The 16584-nt window shown below is 42.8% G+C and overlaps 1 protein-coding gene across 12 annotated transcripts in view; it reads left to right on the top strand.

The window, feature by feature from the left end:
- Positions 1-16584, top strand: part of tcf7 (transcription factor 7) — a 219048-nt gene that overhangs the window by 3654 nt on the left and 198810 nt on the right. The window lies entirely within an intron of this gene.

Here is a 16584-nt window from a genome sequence, read left to right as displayed (position 1 = left end):
TTAAAAATGGCCATCAGAGGTATCCTGGAATTTCCTGAGAATGCCAGCAGTCTAATGGTTAAAAGGAGCCCTGATGGTGAGACTCTTGATGTACAGTCATTAGGTGATGAAAAAATGCCTTTTAAAATGCAAGACAAATAATCTCAGATAGCTCAAAAGTATGTCCATGGAACATAAAATAGATATGATATCCACTTCTGTGAAAACTAGTTTACAAAACTTAAGGTTTACAGACTGTGTACAATTAAATTGTATTTCAATTCCACTGCATGTTATTAAATAACAGTTGGCAATCACAGTATGTGTTTAACTTCATTCAGCAAACAACAGTTGCTGCCAAACAGCAGAAAGAAAAGTAATTATCATACCCTTGGGTCTTAGATAGTACTTTGCTTCACTATAACATTTATTAAATGTCTATATATACTGAGGTACGCCATGCAGCAATTCCCCAACAAAAGGGCTTTTGGTGTTTCTGACCACGACCCTTCTGTTCCATCGTCTTTGAAGAGTTCAAAGTGAAATTGATTTGAGACAATCTCAACCTAATTCCTAATGGATGTAAGCACCCAGCACAAAGTGGGGTGAATTTGTACAGATTGGCACTAAATTGTCAGTCTCACTGAAAGAGAGGAAGATGACTGGTGTGAGAAATGGAATTGCTAACACTGATCCAGTGGGGGTTGCTTTATTAAGGTTGATGTAAAGGTCTGTTGTTGGTACAAAGAAGTAGGAGCCTTAGATGCATGCTATTTCTGACCAGGGAATGCATGTTGCTGGGTGAGAATGAGTAGGAAAAAAACCTTTTATTCCCAGCACTGAAATGTTTCATCAACAAGCATAACATTCACCAAAAAAATGTCCTTGCATTTTTGTCATAAGTAATAGTGTTTTATACAAGTGAGTTGTTAACAGTTAGTGATTTTTTATTTTCTGTATAAGTCTTCTGTACTGCTTGTCACCCCAGACTGAGGGCAGACAGCTCTTAGTCCTTGAAACTGGGCAACTGGGCCAAGGGGCAGAGGGATGTATATGAACAATCCAAATTGATTAGCAAATGTCCCCCTTACCACGCCCTCCCCAAACACATACACACACATACACACACACACACACACACACACACACACAAATTTACAGATAGCCTGTTGCTTCTGTTCAGCATTGCTCCAATTCCTGCCACTAAGATTCAGAGCTCACCAAAATGGTCAGGTAGGCAGTGTATGATCTGTAGAAAAAAACTGGTCAGTCTTTCATTCCCACTCCAGGACAAACTGCACTTTACTACTGCATAGCTCAGCTTAAATAAGAGTGTGAGATGTCACTTTTATTCACTTGTAAAGAGACTATTTTCCTCTCTTTTAGGACAAGTTGATTATGCATTTTTTGTAGTTTCAGATGATAAATCCTATAGATTGAACCTAGACAGGTCATAGTTTAAACAATTAAAGTCACTTGTCATGAATTCAGATCTACAGCAGTTTTGTGCAGATTGTTGAAAATGCCCCAACACCATCTTATACACCAGACCAAACCAGTTTCCTGCCTCCCATCATCATACCATATATGCTTTTTTATGATAATTTGAACAATGTTAGAAATATAGTTATTAGACATGATTTTAAATGTAAACATTTATTTAAGTTAATTATTTATACTAACCAGCACATCAAAATCCAAGGCCCCATCAGATACTGAGGGGAGAAGAAACAACAATAACAACTTGCATTTATATAAGCAACATTAATGCAGAAAAAATGTCCCAAGGCATCTTGGACCTCTGATTAAACGAAGTCGACCCAAATTACTATGACGATCATTTACAAAGGTTTCTTTTTTTTGGAAAAAGATCATAGAACATATTTAGATATTTTGATTGGAAAGATTTTGGATTTTCATGGGGTATCAATGCGAAATTGGTAACATGTTGAAAACACATGCCCGAAGAAGGAGGTATGCTCCAAACTGGGCTTTGGGCCTTATCTCTATGATGCTGGTCAGCTATGGATACCTATTGGGTGTCCTGCTGTCACTGACTGGTCCAGGGCCTCTGAAAATTGGCAAGCTTGGACACCGAGAAGGCCTACAGTTAAGTGGGGAGGTGAATGACAGAGTGGGGCAAGCGCTGGCTGGCAGCATTCTGCAGTATTAATGTAGTGACAGGAGCAGTGCTCCACATTAATACAACTGGAAAACTTAACTCATCTTCACTGGCCTCCAGCAGTCCCTTTAAGGGCCACTGGTGGTGCCACCATTGACCTGGAAAAACTGAGCAGAGCATGTGAAGCACAAGCTCCACCCAGTTTTTGTCCAATTTTGCATTGGGACCCTGATTATGATATTCACGGATCCTAATACCCCATTTTCAGGCAGGCCTCCTGGGTGAATGAAAGTTACTCAATCCATAATGTCATCAAACTCTGGTACAGGAGATTCTGGCCCACTTTTTCTAACTTTCTCCTTTCTCCCTCATTTTACACCAGCAAAGCTAATAAAAAGAGGCCCAAATTTTCAATATGTTTTCTTCAAAATGACATTGATGATGTGAAGTTAATTTGATGATTTTGTGTGGCACTTGGAATTTGGCATCCATTTTGAAAACTATCCCATAATATTACTGGCTCTTCTCCTTCTCCAACTAAGGAAAGATTTGCCTAATCTTTTTTTCATGAAGGCATGGGAACTGAGTCGAGGATTTTTGCTTGGTATGGAATTGGGGCTGGGAGCTTTGAGTGCAGTTGAAGTTAGTGTTTTTGTGGCAAAGTAGATAGTTTTTTTATTCTTTTCATGGGATGTGGATTGCTAGTTCATTTCAGAGGGCTGTTAAAAACCAACCACTTTGCTGTGGGTCTGGAGTCACATGCAGGCCAGACCAGATAAGGCATTAGATTCCCTTCCCTAAAGGACATTAGTGAACTGATGGGTTTTTATGACAATCGGTAATAGTTTCATGGCACTATTACTGATACCAATTCCAGATTTTAATTAATTAAGTGATTGAAATTCACTACATCACCACTTCCCTGGTAGAAAGTTGGTGGAAATAGTTTCAATGAAAGTACTGACCACCTTCTGTGCCCAACAATGTTAGTGATTTCTAACTACTTTGACCTACCTGGAATTACCCTATGTTATAGGAATGAGCACTGCCTGGTGTTAATTGGTACAGATACACTACACTGACAATGAATGGGTAGACAATCCCATGTAGTAACCAATGAATCCCGTACCGTTTGCAAATATGCTTATTGCTCAAATGCTCTACTTTGTAAAGTAATGCTCTACCAGGCCCCCCACCTCACTCACTTAGGAAAGATGCAGTAAAACAGCAAAACTAAGTAATGGCTGGTTTAAGAATTTAAAAATTGTATAGGAGAATGTGTTACGAGGTGTACTCTGGGAAAAGTAAAGTGCTAATAAAAATAATACTTTTGCACATATGCTGTAAACTATTCCCAGTCAGCAATAAAGACACTGCAATTAACCTCAGTGTCTTGGATGGAAGGGGAAATATCAGCCGTGATGCCTGTTTCTTAATGTTGTCCGGCCACTGCTGCCGAAAAGAGCACATATGCATACATTGGGTGTGAAGCCTTCCACAGTTAAATAGCTTATCGGTGCCTGGGCTCACGCAAGAAGAATTGCAGCTTTAATGAAGACATATGCTTATCTAGTCTTCCCTTAAACCAATATATACTGTTTGTCTCAACCACACACTGTGGTAGGGAGTTCCATATTCTTCCCACTCTCTGGGTAAAGAGTTTTTATACAAATTCTCTATTTGATTTCTTAGTGACCATCTTACATCAATGGCTTCTAGTTTTGCTCCTCCCCACAAATAGAAACAGTCTCTGTGTCTACTTTTATAAAAACTGTTCATAATTTTAAAGACCTCTGTTAGGTTACCCCCTTGCCTTTTTTCAAGAGAATAAGATCCAGCCTGTTCATCCTTTCCTGATTGACACAAGCTCACATTTCTGGTATCATCTTTGCAATATTTTTGCACTCTCTCCAGTGCCGCTATATCATTTTTATAATAATGTAACCAGAACTGTATGCCATAATCCAGTGTCATCTAACCAAGATTCAATAAAAGATAAGCATAATTTTTCTACTTTCCAATTCCATTCCTATAGAAACAAATTCTTGCCCTTGGTTTGCTTTTTTATGGCCTTGTTAATCTGTGTCGCTACTTTTTGTGATTTGTGTATTTGTGCTCCCAGATCCCTTTACTGCTCTACCCCATTTAAATTCTTATTTTCTAAGTAATGCAGCCTCCTTATTTTTCTTGCCAAATGCAAATACTTCACATTTATCTATATTGAAATTAATTTGCCAATTAAATGTCTATTCTGTAATGTTGTTAAATATCTTCCTGTAATTTGTTGCAGTCCTCCTCAGTATTGACTCCCCCACCCCCAAAATTTCAAGTGTAAAAATCATGTTTTTGATTCCAAAACCTAAATTGTAAATAGAAATTGTGAACAACAGTAGCCCCAGCATTGACCCTTATAGGACCCCACTTTCCACCTCTGCCACCTTTACCCCTACTCTTTGCTTTCTGTCTTGTAGCCAGGTAGCTATCCATTCTGCTCCTTGTCCCTGCCTTTGCATGGTCTGATCTTATTGATTAATATATTATGTGACACCTTATATGAGACCTTTCAGAAATCTAGATAACTTGCGTCTACTGCATTACCCTTGTCTGTTCAATGAGGTTGGTCAAGCAAGACTTTCCCTTTTGAAATCCATGTTGACCATTCATTATTATATTTTTGGTTTCTAGATGTTCTGTTTTCTCCTTTACTAGGTATTTCATTATTTTTCCTACCACTGATGTTAAACTGACAGGTTTATGCTTCCTTGATCATGTTCAATCTCCATTCTTAAATGTAGGTATAACATCAGCTATCCACGTGTCCTCTGGCATCACATCTTTTTCTAATTAATTATTAATTGTGTGTAATAGTGCCTCTGCTATCACTTCTCTAGATTATTTTAAAATGTTTGGATGCAATTTGTCTGGACCAGGGGTTTTATCCTATTTGTGTTTGAGTATTTTATTTAATATTTCTCCTCTTTTTATATTAAATGTGCTCATATTATTTCCAATCACATCTTCTGATGTCATGTCCACTTGATCTGTCTCCCTGGTAAATACTGAAGAATAGTATTTAGTATTTTTGCCATTTCCCTATTTATCAATCCATCCTTTAGTGGACCTAGTCCCATCCTGACTTTTTTATTTATATGCCTATATATGTTCCTTGATAATTTAATTTTATAGTTTCGCTTTGCCTTCCTAATTGTTTTTCGACTTCTTTCCTAATATCTTGGGATTCTCCCTTGTCATGCTTTCCCCTGCTGTCCATGTTCTTTGCATATCCCCCTTTCCCTACACCTTATTTTATCCCATTTGTCTTTATTCATCCATGGTACCTCTTCAGTATTTAGTTTGTTCTTATTTTTTAGCAGAATATATTATTCATGGACTCTTTTGAACACCTTTTAAAATATTTGTCATTGCTGTTTCTCATCATTGTTTGTGAATATTGTTGTCCATTTTATTTTTCCAAGTTCTATTCTTAGCCCCTCAAAATTGGCTTTTCTCTAATCTATTACCCTGGCCTTTGTCATGCTTGTGTCCTTCTCAAATATTATCTTAAAGCATATTTTATGGTCACTATTGCCTAGATGTTCAACTTTTCTTCTCTTATCTACTCTGGTTCACTCCCCATTACTAGATTGAGTAATGAATCCTCCCTTGTTTGGCTTCTTATATACTGGGCTAGAAAGGAGTCCTATACACATTGTACCAACTCTATTCCTGTATCCCTCTTAAGTGCCTTTTCTGGCCAATTAATTTTGAAATTCCCCATGATTATTATTATGTTTTTTTACTCATTTCCATAATTAGTTTGCATATCTCTTCCACTACCTCCCTTCCACTATTAGGTGGTCTGTAGACTACCCCATTAGTGTAATTGATCCTTTATTATCTTTTATCACTACCCACATGGATTCTATTTCTGACTTAGTAATGGCTGCGTCAACTTTTCCTACTGCCAATATTTTGAGTGTCCCTTAAAATTTTCAGTTTTCTTGGAGGAAAAAGCCAATGCTTGAAAAAAAAACAATCATTGCTGATTTCCTTACTTTCTGGCTCCTTCATTAGGGGATAGAGTAAAATAAATCATCATAATATTACACTTGAGGCTGAACTTTGCAGAAAGTATGCCACTAACTTTGTCATTTATTCCACGGAGATTAACTGTAACTGCTGTTTCTGAACTGAAAGCAAGTACCATACAAATGGATTACAAAAAAATCCGTTTCTAATGGTCTGAATTAATTTACTGATAAAATATTTATTAGAATATTACAAGACAACAACCTCGAGGATTTGAAAAGAAATGCCTGCTCTATTTAAATATTAAAAAGTAGTGTATTCTGATCTGAGCTGCCGTCTTCACTTCGTTTCTGATACTGATGTGGGAAAAATTGGTCCCAGCATGTCAGTTTTTTGGGCACAAAACAGACATTAGGAGGACTAATTTTTAGACACAATCTCCCACGACTTGCCTGGGACGATTGCCTAAAGCTGCTATCAGGCTCTTTGAATATCCTAATTAGGAGTCTACTGCCTGACTTTAGATGTTGATGCCAAATTGTGAAAAGAATGGTCAGAGTAGGTCGGAAGATGGAGACAAGTCCTAAGGCCCAATTCGGAGCCAGCCTCAGGCCTCCATCTTTACCACACATTTCAACCATCTCCAACTTCACATCGATTCCTGGCAATAATCCAATTTCTCTCCCAATGTTTCTTCAGTCAGTTATGACTGTCAGGATTCGCTGCTTTCAACAATGTAACCAGGATTTGAGGAGGCCTGGGACCTGAGGCTGTGAAAAAAAGAAGTCTAGAAATTTATATTGATGTTTAAAGCAGATGAATATTTAATGAATTCTTATGACTAGTTCCACAGAGGCATTGGAACCCTTTTAGATTTATACCTTCCTCAGTCAACATTCCTGAAAGCCAACTGTAGTGTTTCCACCACTGTCTCCATCTGAGAACAGCTAACTCAGCACAGTTTAAATATTCAATGTGGGGCCTTTACTGACTGCAACCACACTACCTATTGCATCTACCCACTTCTTTTTGATGAGAGTTAAACCTTACTCTATCTATCAATGATGATCCAGAAACTTTTCCATACACACTTAGGCCAGAATTTTATGACGCCCCCCCCCCCACCCCCCACCCTGGAAGCAGGCTGGGGCATGGGAGGGTGGGGAGGGGGGCGTAAAAATCAGGTGGAATGGCAGGTATTGCTGTGCCCATCACCTACCCGCCTCTGCTGGTATTCTAGTAGCAGCGGGGGAGGTGGCAGGAGGCTCGCCCACCTTTAGCCAATTCAGGCCCTAATGTGGCCAGTTAATGGTGGCTTCCTTGTGAACTGGAGGGGAGTCCTCCTGATCGGGCACTTTGTGTCCTATGGAGGGCCCCTCCAGTGGCTCGGGCTGCCCCTGCTGGAAGATCCCACCCAGCCTTGCAATTGACCTCCCTCTCCTCATTGCCAGGGCCTGGCTGAATGGCCCCGGCGAGCTCTGACCCCACTTACCTTCTTCTCTGGCCTCCATTGTTGACTGGGCCTGGGGCCTGCTGGAGTCCCAGCGATGGCCACCACTCCTGGGACTGAAGAGCAGTCAGCCCTCTGATTGGCTGGCAGCTCTTAGGGGCGGGACATCCTGCCTCAGTGGGCAGAAGACACGACCTCAGGCAATTAATTGCCTGAGCCACGCAAAATAGCGTTGTGGCTTCCAGGGCCAGCGGGGGTGGGCTCATCCCTGACTTTCTAGCCAATGGGTGGGGCCACCACCTCATTAAATCCCAGCATAAATCTTAGCTGTTATTATCATCTTGAAACTTTTTTTTATTGAATCATAGAATGGTTGCAGCACAGAAGGAGACCTTTCGTTCCTTTGTTGCCTGTGCCAGTTCTCTGGAGATGATCGTTGTCTGGCTCCCGAGTGGTGAAAATGTTATTTGCCACCCATCAGTCCAAGCCTACATGTTGTCTGGATCTTTCTGCATGCAGGCATGAACTGCTTCATTACCTGAGGAATGCAAGTGGGGCTGAACACAATGCAATCATCACTGAACACCCAAAATCTGACAGTATATTGGAGGGAAGGTTACTGATGAAGCAGTCAAGACAGTTCATCATAGAACAGCATCCCAAGGCAATCCTGCAGCAATGTCCCAGGGCTGAAATGATCGGCCCCCAAAAACCACAACCACAATCCATTGAACCAGTCGCGCTCCAGCTATTGGAAAACATTCACCTTCACCTCAGCCCCACTTAAGATTTCAAGTCCCTTAGTGCCACACCTGGTCAAATATCACCTCAATGCCAAGGGTAGTCTGTCACTCTCGCTTTATCTCCAGTACCCAGCCCATAGTTACTCTTGCCAGCAATCTCTGCCAAGTCATACCTGGTTTCTGTGCAATTTTCTTTATTCATTTCCATGTGAGTATATGGCAGTAAAATTCATTGGGAGTGCTACAAGTCTTCAAGTAGAGGAATGGCAGAATTCCATGGTAACAATGGAGACACAGTTATATTAGGGATTGCCTGTTTCTGGGAGTTTCCAAAGACCCCATGTAAGAGGTGGAACTTCCATCCACCCCTCAAAAGAAAAATGATGCAATGGGGCAGGGGGCAGGGGGCAGTGTCAGTGGGTACATCCGAGGCTTACTCAGTGTAGTCGTGACAGTCAGAACATAGAGTGGGCTTGAGATATAGCAGCATTCACAAGAATGCATCCAGTGGGGTCTGGGTCTGGCTTGGAATCCCAAAAGGATCTTAAAAAAAGTAAAATTCCTTAACCAGCTCCCTTGTTCAGGGCTCAATCAGAGCAATGCCAGGGTCGAGAGGCCTGGTCAACCTCAATCAAGAGTTTCTACCAAATCAGTGCCTGAGGTGGCACTTGTGCCCGCCTGCCCCATACAAATGAGATGCCCTCCCACTGACTGCGAAACAACAGTCAGTGCTGGTGGGCACAATCCTGGCACAACCACAATGATCATAGTCTGTGCACTTTCAGGAGCTAAGTGTTTCTATTCCTTGATCCCTCCACCTTCAAAAGAACAAGCAACTGAAATATATATAGATAGATACAGTAGATAACAGTTTGTTCAACTATAAGGCTTGTGTCAGTGAAAGAGTTAATTTTGCTTTGCTTCGAGACAGAGCTACCACTCTAACTTCAATTACACTTTAATATAGATTAGAAACATATTAAATCTGTAAACAATTACATTCTTATTTCTTCAAGCGGTGAACTCGATTAAAGGCTTACATTGTGAAACATAAAGTTGGAGCCCAGTAAAAGTACAGAATTCCCCTATCAAATCTGCAAACTGTTCCAGAAGAGTTCAACCACCAGTGAAACTTCTACACATTCAAACTGCTGATGACATCAGCAGCAACCATCTTGATTCTTTTCAATTAGAATTCTTGTAGTTTGGGAGGGAAGAGTTACTCTCACTCTGTAACCTATCAAGACATGAAAGAAATTGCGGGAAGAATTTTTGAGGAGTTCACTAATTATTCCCTGTGATTTTGGTGGACAATCAGTGGGACCCCCAGGAGAACAGTGTAATTGGTCATTTTTAGCCATTAACACCATTTCCTCAGGGGTTCTTCTGATTTTCCACAGAAGTTACAGCAGGAGATTAGGATAACCCAGACAAGAATTCCAGGCATATATATTTTGATTTTTATTAAACTGCGGGGTAGATCTACCACTTGTAAGAAAATTGTAAGTGCAGACTTATTTGTGTAATTAATCGAAGTAGCGAACAGAGGAAATTTTCCTTCCAAATATTCATATATTTAACTATTATTTGAAAACATTCTCAAGGCAGTACCTAATAGAAAGCTGAAAGGTATTACAATCAAGCACCAAACACTGTGCTTAGCTGACATCTACACATGCATGCTAACCTAGAAAAACTAACAAAAGCTGACAGTCTCAGAAAAGCTGATAACTCAAAGTGACCCTGAATGTTGGCCTGGGCATGTAATTATGCTGATAGGCCACAGGGTTGTCAAAGCCTAAGTTTCAGGGTCATTCAGCATTTGTAAAGTAAGGATTATGACCAAAATTGTGGGATATTATTTGTACATATATTGGCATTCTGTCAATAAATTTGATTGTTAAATTATTTTAAAATTTTCTATATGGTTGTTCTAGTGACACAAAAGTGATCACCATTCCTGGTTCTGCCTCTCACCACTGCACCTGGCTGTCACCTGAAACTACTGCTGTTCTGAAAGATGGAGCTGGGAGTAAGATTTGTGGAACAGGAATTCGTGCCTACAGTGTGTAGTGAAGCTTTATTCCCCAGGAAAACAACAACATTAGTTAGAAATCAGGAATGATCGATCGTAGGTGGGGAGGGAAGAAAGATGCCAGCATGAACTGGAGTAATGAACACAAGTGCCAGCATGAACTGAGTGCAGAGAGGGAGAAGGGTGCCAGCTTGCATTGGGGGAGAGAATAGAGCAAGTATGAGCTGGGAGGAGGAGAAGGGAAGATAGGTTCCAGTAACTAAAGGGGTGAGGGGAAGGGGAGAGGAGTCCCAGCATGAATTCAGATGGTCAAGAATGCCAATGTGAACTGTCGGGTAGAGGAGGTCAAGGGTTGAGCATCAGCATGAACTAGAATGGGCAGGAGTAGTGTCAGCATGAACTGAGGGGGAGAAGGAGGTCGGATGTTAGTTGGTATCATGAAGTGAAGGGAGAGGTGAGAAGAGTACCAGCTTGAACTGGGAAATAAAGGGAATAAGCAGACAATGGGGGTGAAATTTGACTTCAGCAGCAGCATAAATTGATCACCTGCTTTAAAGTCCACTTCATTTTCTTCTCAATTAACTTTATAGCTGAGGTAGCTGCCAAATCCAACAACCATTCTGTTCTGTTGTCAAAGTGGAATTTCACCTGCTGTAACCCAAAACACTGATTGGCTATGTGAAGGATCAGCACTTGCCATGCTCACATTGTCCATGAGGCTGGACAGCAATTTATTGTGATCATCTGGATGTCTGACATGCATTGAAGCCCATCAAATCTTCAAACCAATGACTGAAAAATCTACACCTGTAGAATATCTATTTGTCCAATAAAAAACATACACTCCCACCTCCTAGGGACACACCACAATTAACCTAAATCCCGAGAGAATAGGCACAGGTTGGCAGAGTCATGGCTGTGAGAACCCAAAGTATGTGCAAGGGCGCTGTTGGAATTTAACCAGCTAAAACAGTGCATCCGATAGGCTTTCTGCTGCCTGTCCAGCTAGAGCCAGCATATTCATCAAGGCATTGGCTTGTCGGATTATTTTGGCTCACATCGTCGTTGTCGGTGGCTGCCCCTCAATTTGAGGATGATGTCTACTCAAGGTTGCGAATTTCTGCCATGGGTCTTCATGTGACTGAACAGGACGATTTTCGACCCGCAGATCTTTGGGCCCATGGGGCACAACGTCCCACAAGGTAGTGGGATCCAGTTTGCAAGATTTGCTTCCTTTTCTTTCCTTCTTTGCTGCCGCTCTGCCTCATCGTTAAGGCGTTTGGACTCAAAGCATGATGCAGCTTGATGGACAAGCTGTTGCCATTTTGACCGATTGGTGACAAGTTCCTCCCAGTCGTCAATGTCAATTCTGTCTCACTTCAAAGAGAGCTTCAGAGTATCTTTGAAGCATTTTCTTTGTCCTCCCCGGAAATGCTGGTCATTCGGAGATGAGAAAACAGGACCTGGTGGGGGAGACAGTTTTTGGCCATCTGAACACTGTGTCCAGTCCAACATAGTAGGTTTTGCAGGTGGACCCTAGTAGAAACCTGCGTGTGACTCTGCTAAATGTGGGGATCTTGGAACCTGTCATTGTCCACATGATTTGACGGGGTTGGTGGTCAGATTTCGGGGATGTGTCAAACTATGATGAGTGGGGCCACCTTGCCTCTGCAACCTTCTTCCTCCTTCGCAGTCAGTGAGACACACAGGCCAGAATTTTACGGCCTGCAAATGAGCGGGCAGGTGGTGGGGAGGGGAGGTGGGGGGGGGCGTAAAATTGATTGGGAGGCGGGGACGGGGATGGCCATTCCCAACCACCTTCTGCCCCCACTGCAATTTTACGCAGGGTGGCAGCAGCAAGAAATGGCCCGTCTGTCCCAGGCTAATCAAGGCACTTAAATGGCCAATTAACTGACATTTAAGGGCCTCCGCCCGCTGCTGCGGGTATTTTACCCTTGGCGGATGGATGGCAGAAGTCTCAAAAAGCCTGTCTGGTGAAACTAGGCGGCCTTCTTGCGGGCTGCTGGGGGGCTGTCCTGATCTCATGGAGGGCTGCCACCAAAGCCTCAACGCCCCAACGACCAATACTCCTCCGCCCCCTAACTGACCCCCCCCCCCCTTGCCTCTCCGGGACCCAACCGATTGTCCCCGGCAAGGCCCTAAAAACTTACCTTTCTTATGGGCTGTCCTTCATTTTCTTGCAATGGCTGAGTGTAGTCCCAGCAGTGGCCATCGCTCCCAATGGCACTGCTGGGACTAAGAGATGTCAGTCCGCTGATTGGCCGGCAGCTCCATTAGGCAGGACTTCCTGACTCAAGGAGGTGGAAGTCCCGCCCAAGCCCAATTCGAGACCTGGGAAATGAAAAATCCCTGCCTGGCTCCCCAGGCCTGGCGGAAGGGGGCTTGCCACTGACTTTTCAGCCGGTGGACGGGGCTCCCGCCCAGCGACAAATTCCAGCCACTGTCTTCCTTAGCCAGTTATGCTGTTGAGGACGTTTTGGAGCACAGTTTGTATGGAACCTTCCCCCAACCTTGCAGCCATGGATGGCTCTACCAGGAGCTCCCGATGGCATCGCTCAGGGGATCGTCGGAGCACACAAGCCTGTCCACCATGTCAAGGTGGCAATCCACGGAGGGCTCACAGATGGGCTGGATGGCAATGAGGGGTAGGAATCCTAGCTGCTTTATTTCCCATCCCTAGCCCAGGGCAACAAAAGCCAATGATGGCACAGTATCTGCTGCTCCTGTTGAGATCAGCAAGCTCAGCACAGATCAGGAACTGAAGTTGGCCTTAGTGTTCCACCATGCAGTGCATTTATGAACTAAGTCAAGGATGAGTCTATACTCTAACATTTAAATTAACAGTTAGTACAGTTATTATGCTAATTAATTTAATTACATTCACATTTATTCAACACATTAGGCGTTAAGAGGATTTTTCTGCACCTGCGTAACTAATGGCATCATGGTAAACTAATCTAATAGCCATGACACAATTTCTCTCTATTTTTCCAGTTTGTATTGTAGATCTCATACAGACTCTTGATAGAACTCCAACCATGTAAAATATTACCATAAGTGCTGTATCTTTTCTTTTTAACCCTTCTCTTTTCATGACATTATAAGTGTTTCTTTTTTTTAAAGGTTTTATCAGAGGAACAAATCAGGTTAAAAAATCATTCTGGGAATTCAAAGAGATACAAAAAACATTCAAAGCAAACCTGCAAAGAAACTAGTGGACTTTTATTTAGACAAGTGTAGTAAATGCTTTGATTTATGACACAGCATGCAGATTCACTCAGAGTGCCTCATTGACTCTGTAAAAGCTGGTAGGGGAAAGAGTATAAGTCAATTGAGGCCGCTCACTGGTGTGGTTTCTCATCTAAACCCCTGAAATACATGAGAACCGTCTTTTCTGATGTTCAAGGAAAGCTTGAATCTCGTGTGGAGTCAGAACTAATGTAATTGAGATAATGTTATCTGATTTTATTTTTTTTCTGTTTGGAGGGTTCAACAAGCAGAACATGACAGTGTGGTTGAGATGGGGAGTCTGCATCGCACAGTGAGAATATCTGTAACCACAGGAACACCTGGTGTGTGTTTCTGAGCCATCTCAGTAACCAGACGTAAACAAGTTGAAGCCGAGCATCCAAATTTAACCATTTAATATGAGGAAGGCAACCATTTTTTTCTCTTCATCTTGCAATGCCGAGTTTTTGAAGAGATGACTTCCTTTTTTTAAAAGTTGCCCTCCAGTATCTTTCCTCAATTGACCATTCTTCACATTTGAGCTGAGAGAACAGGAGGTGGGAAATGTTTTTCCAAAAAGGCATCACATCGTGGTCACTATTCCTGACATCCACACATGTACCATTCCCAGGCGAGAACACTAGATAATAATTAGGAGTTGGAACCCTCACTGACTTTTCCTTCATGTTATATTGTACGAATCAAGGTATGACATATCAGTGTTAGTATTGAGCATTTCCAGATCAGTTTTAGAACAGGTTAAGTGTAGGGATAAGGTTCCACTTTGCTTCTTTTTATTCATTCTGGGGATTTGGGGAGGGAGAGGGGCGCAGTGTGCATCATTAGCAAAGCCAGTATTTATCGGCCATTATTAGATGCCCTTGAGAAGATGGTGGCCATCATTCTTCCTGAAGTTACTCCAACAGTGCTGTTGGATAAGGTGTTCCAGGATTGTGTCCAAGTTGCGATGGTGTGTGACTTGGAGGAGAATTTGGAAGTGATGGTGTTCCCACGCAACTGGTACCTTTGTCCTTCTTCGTGGTAGAGGTCACGGGTTTATGAGGTGTTGTCAAAGAAGCTTTGGCTTGTTGCTACAGTACGTCCTGTAGATAGTACACACTGCTACCATGGCACTCTGGTGGTGGAGGGAGTGGATGTTTAAGCCGTGGATAGAATGAGTTCAAATGGACTGCTTTGTCCTGAATAGTGTTGAACCTCTTGAGTGTTGTTCAAACTGTACTCATCCAGGCAAGTGAAGAGTATTCCATCACATTTCTGACTTGTGTCCTGGAGTTGGTGGAAAGGCTTTGGGGAATCAAGTAGTGAGCCGCTTGCTGCAGAATATCCAGCCTGTGATCTGCCCTAGTAGCCTTGCCATTTATATGGCTGGCCCAGTAGATTTTCTGGTCAATAGTGACCCCAGGCTGTTGACCGTGATTCATTGATGGTAATGCCATTGGATGTCAAAGGAAGCTGGTTAGACTCTCTCTTATTGGAGATAGTCATTGCCTGGCACTTGTAGGGCAGAAATGTTACTTGCTATTTATCAACCCAAGACTGAATGTTGTCCAGGTTTTGCTGCATGTTGGCATGGGTTACTACATCGTGTAGGGATTTGTGAATGGAACTGAACATTGTGCAATACCAGTAAATAGTTCCAGTTCTGATGTTGTGATTGAGGGAAGGTCATTGATGATGCAGCAGCTGAAGATGGTTGGCCACTGACCTGAGGAACACCTACAGCAATGTCCTGAGAGTGAGGAGATTGACCTCCAACAGCCATAACCATCTTTCTTTATGTTAGGTATGACTTCAGTCAGTGGAGAGTTTTCCCGTGATCCCCACTGACTTCAGTTTTAATCAGGCTCCTCGATGCCATACTCCGTCAAGTGCAGCCTTGATGCCAAGTGCAGCCACTTTCACCTCATCTTTGGAATTCAGCTCCTTTTTCCATGTTTGGACTAAGGCTGTAATGAGGTCTGGAGCCAAGTGGTCCTGACAGAATCAATACGAGATCGGTGAGCAGTTTATTGGTAAGTGCTGCTTGATAGCACTATCGAGGACTTCTTCCATCATTTTGCTGATGATCGAGAATAGACGGATAGGGCAGTAATTGGCCAGATTGGATTTGCCTGCCTTTTTGTGGATGGGCCCTACCTGGGCAATTTTCCACTTTGTCATAAAGATGCCAGTGTTGTAGATGAGCTGGAATAGCTTAGCTAGGGTCGCAGCATTCAGCAGTGCAGCTGGATGTTACTGGGACAAGAAGCCTTTGCTGTGTCAGCGCGCTTAACTATTTCAGGATATCATGTGGAGAGAATCAAATTGGCTGAAAATTTTTCTTTTATTGGTTTCATGGGATGTGGGCATCGCTGGCTAGGCTAGCATTTGTTGCCCATCCCTAATTGCCCTTGAGAAGGTGGTGATCAGCTGCCGTCTTGAATTGCTGCAGTCCATCTGGTGCAGTACACCTACAGTGCTGTAGGGCGGGAGTTCTGAGATTTTGGTCCAGCGACAGTGAAGGAACGGCGATATAGTTCCAAGTCAGGATGGTGTGTGGCTTGGAGGGGAACTTGCAGGTGGTGGTGTTCCCACGCTCTGCTGCCCTTCTCCTAGGTGGAAGAGGTCACGGGTTTGGAAGGTGCTGTATGCGTGGTGCGTTGCTGCAGTGCATCTTATAGATGCTACACACTGCTCCCACTGTGCATCGGTGGTGGGGGGACTGAATGCTTAAGGTGGTAGATGGGGTTCCCATCAAGTGGGGTGCTTTATCGTGGATGGTGTCAAGCTTCTTGAGTGTTGTTGGAGCTGCACCCATCCAGGCAAGTGGAAAGTATTCCATCACACTCCTGACTTGTGCCTTGTAGATGGTGGACAGGCTTTGGGGAGTTAGGAGGTGGGTTACTTGCTGCAGAATTCCCAGCTTCTGACCTGCTCTTGCAGCCACAGTATTTATGTTGCTGCTGCAATTCAGTTT

Source organism: Heterodontus francisci, chromosome 12 (assembly GCF_036365525.1).
Source record: "Heterodontus francisci isolate sHetFra1 chromosome 12, sHetFra1.hap1, whole genome shotgun sequence".
NCBI classification, from domain to species: domain Eukaryota; kingdom Metazoa; phylum Chordata; class Chondrichthyes; order Heterodontiformes; family Heterodontidae; genus Heterodontus; species Heterodontus francisci.
Note: the sequence above shows the minus strand (reverse complement) of the source record. Positions and strands in the feature narration are given on the sequence as shown.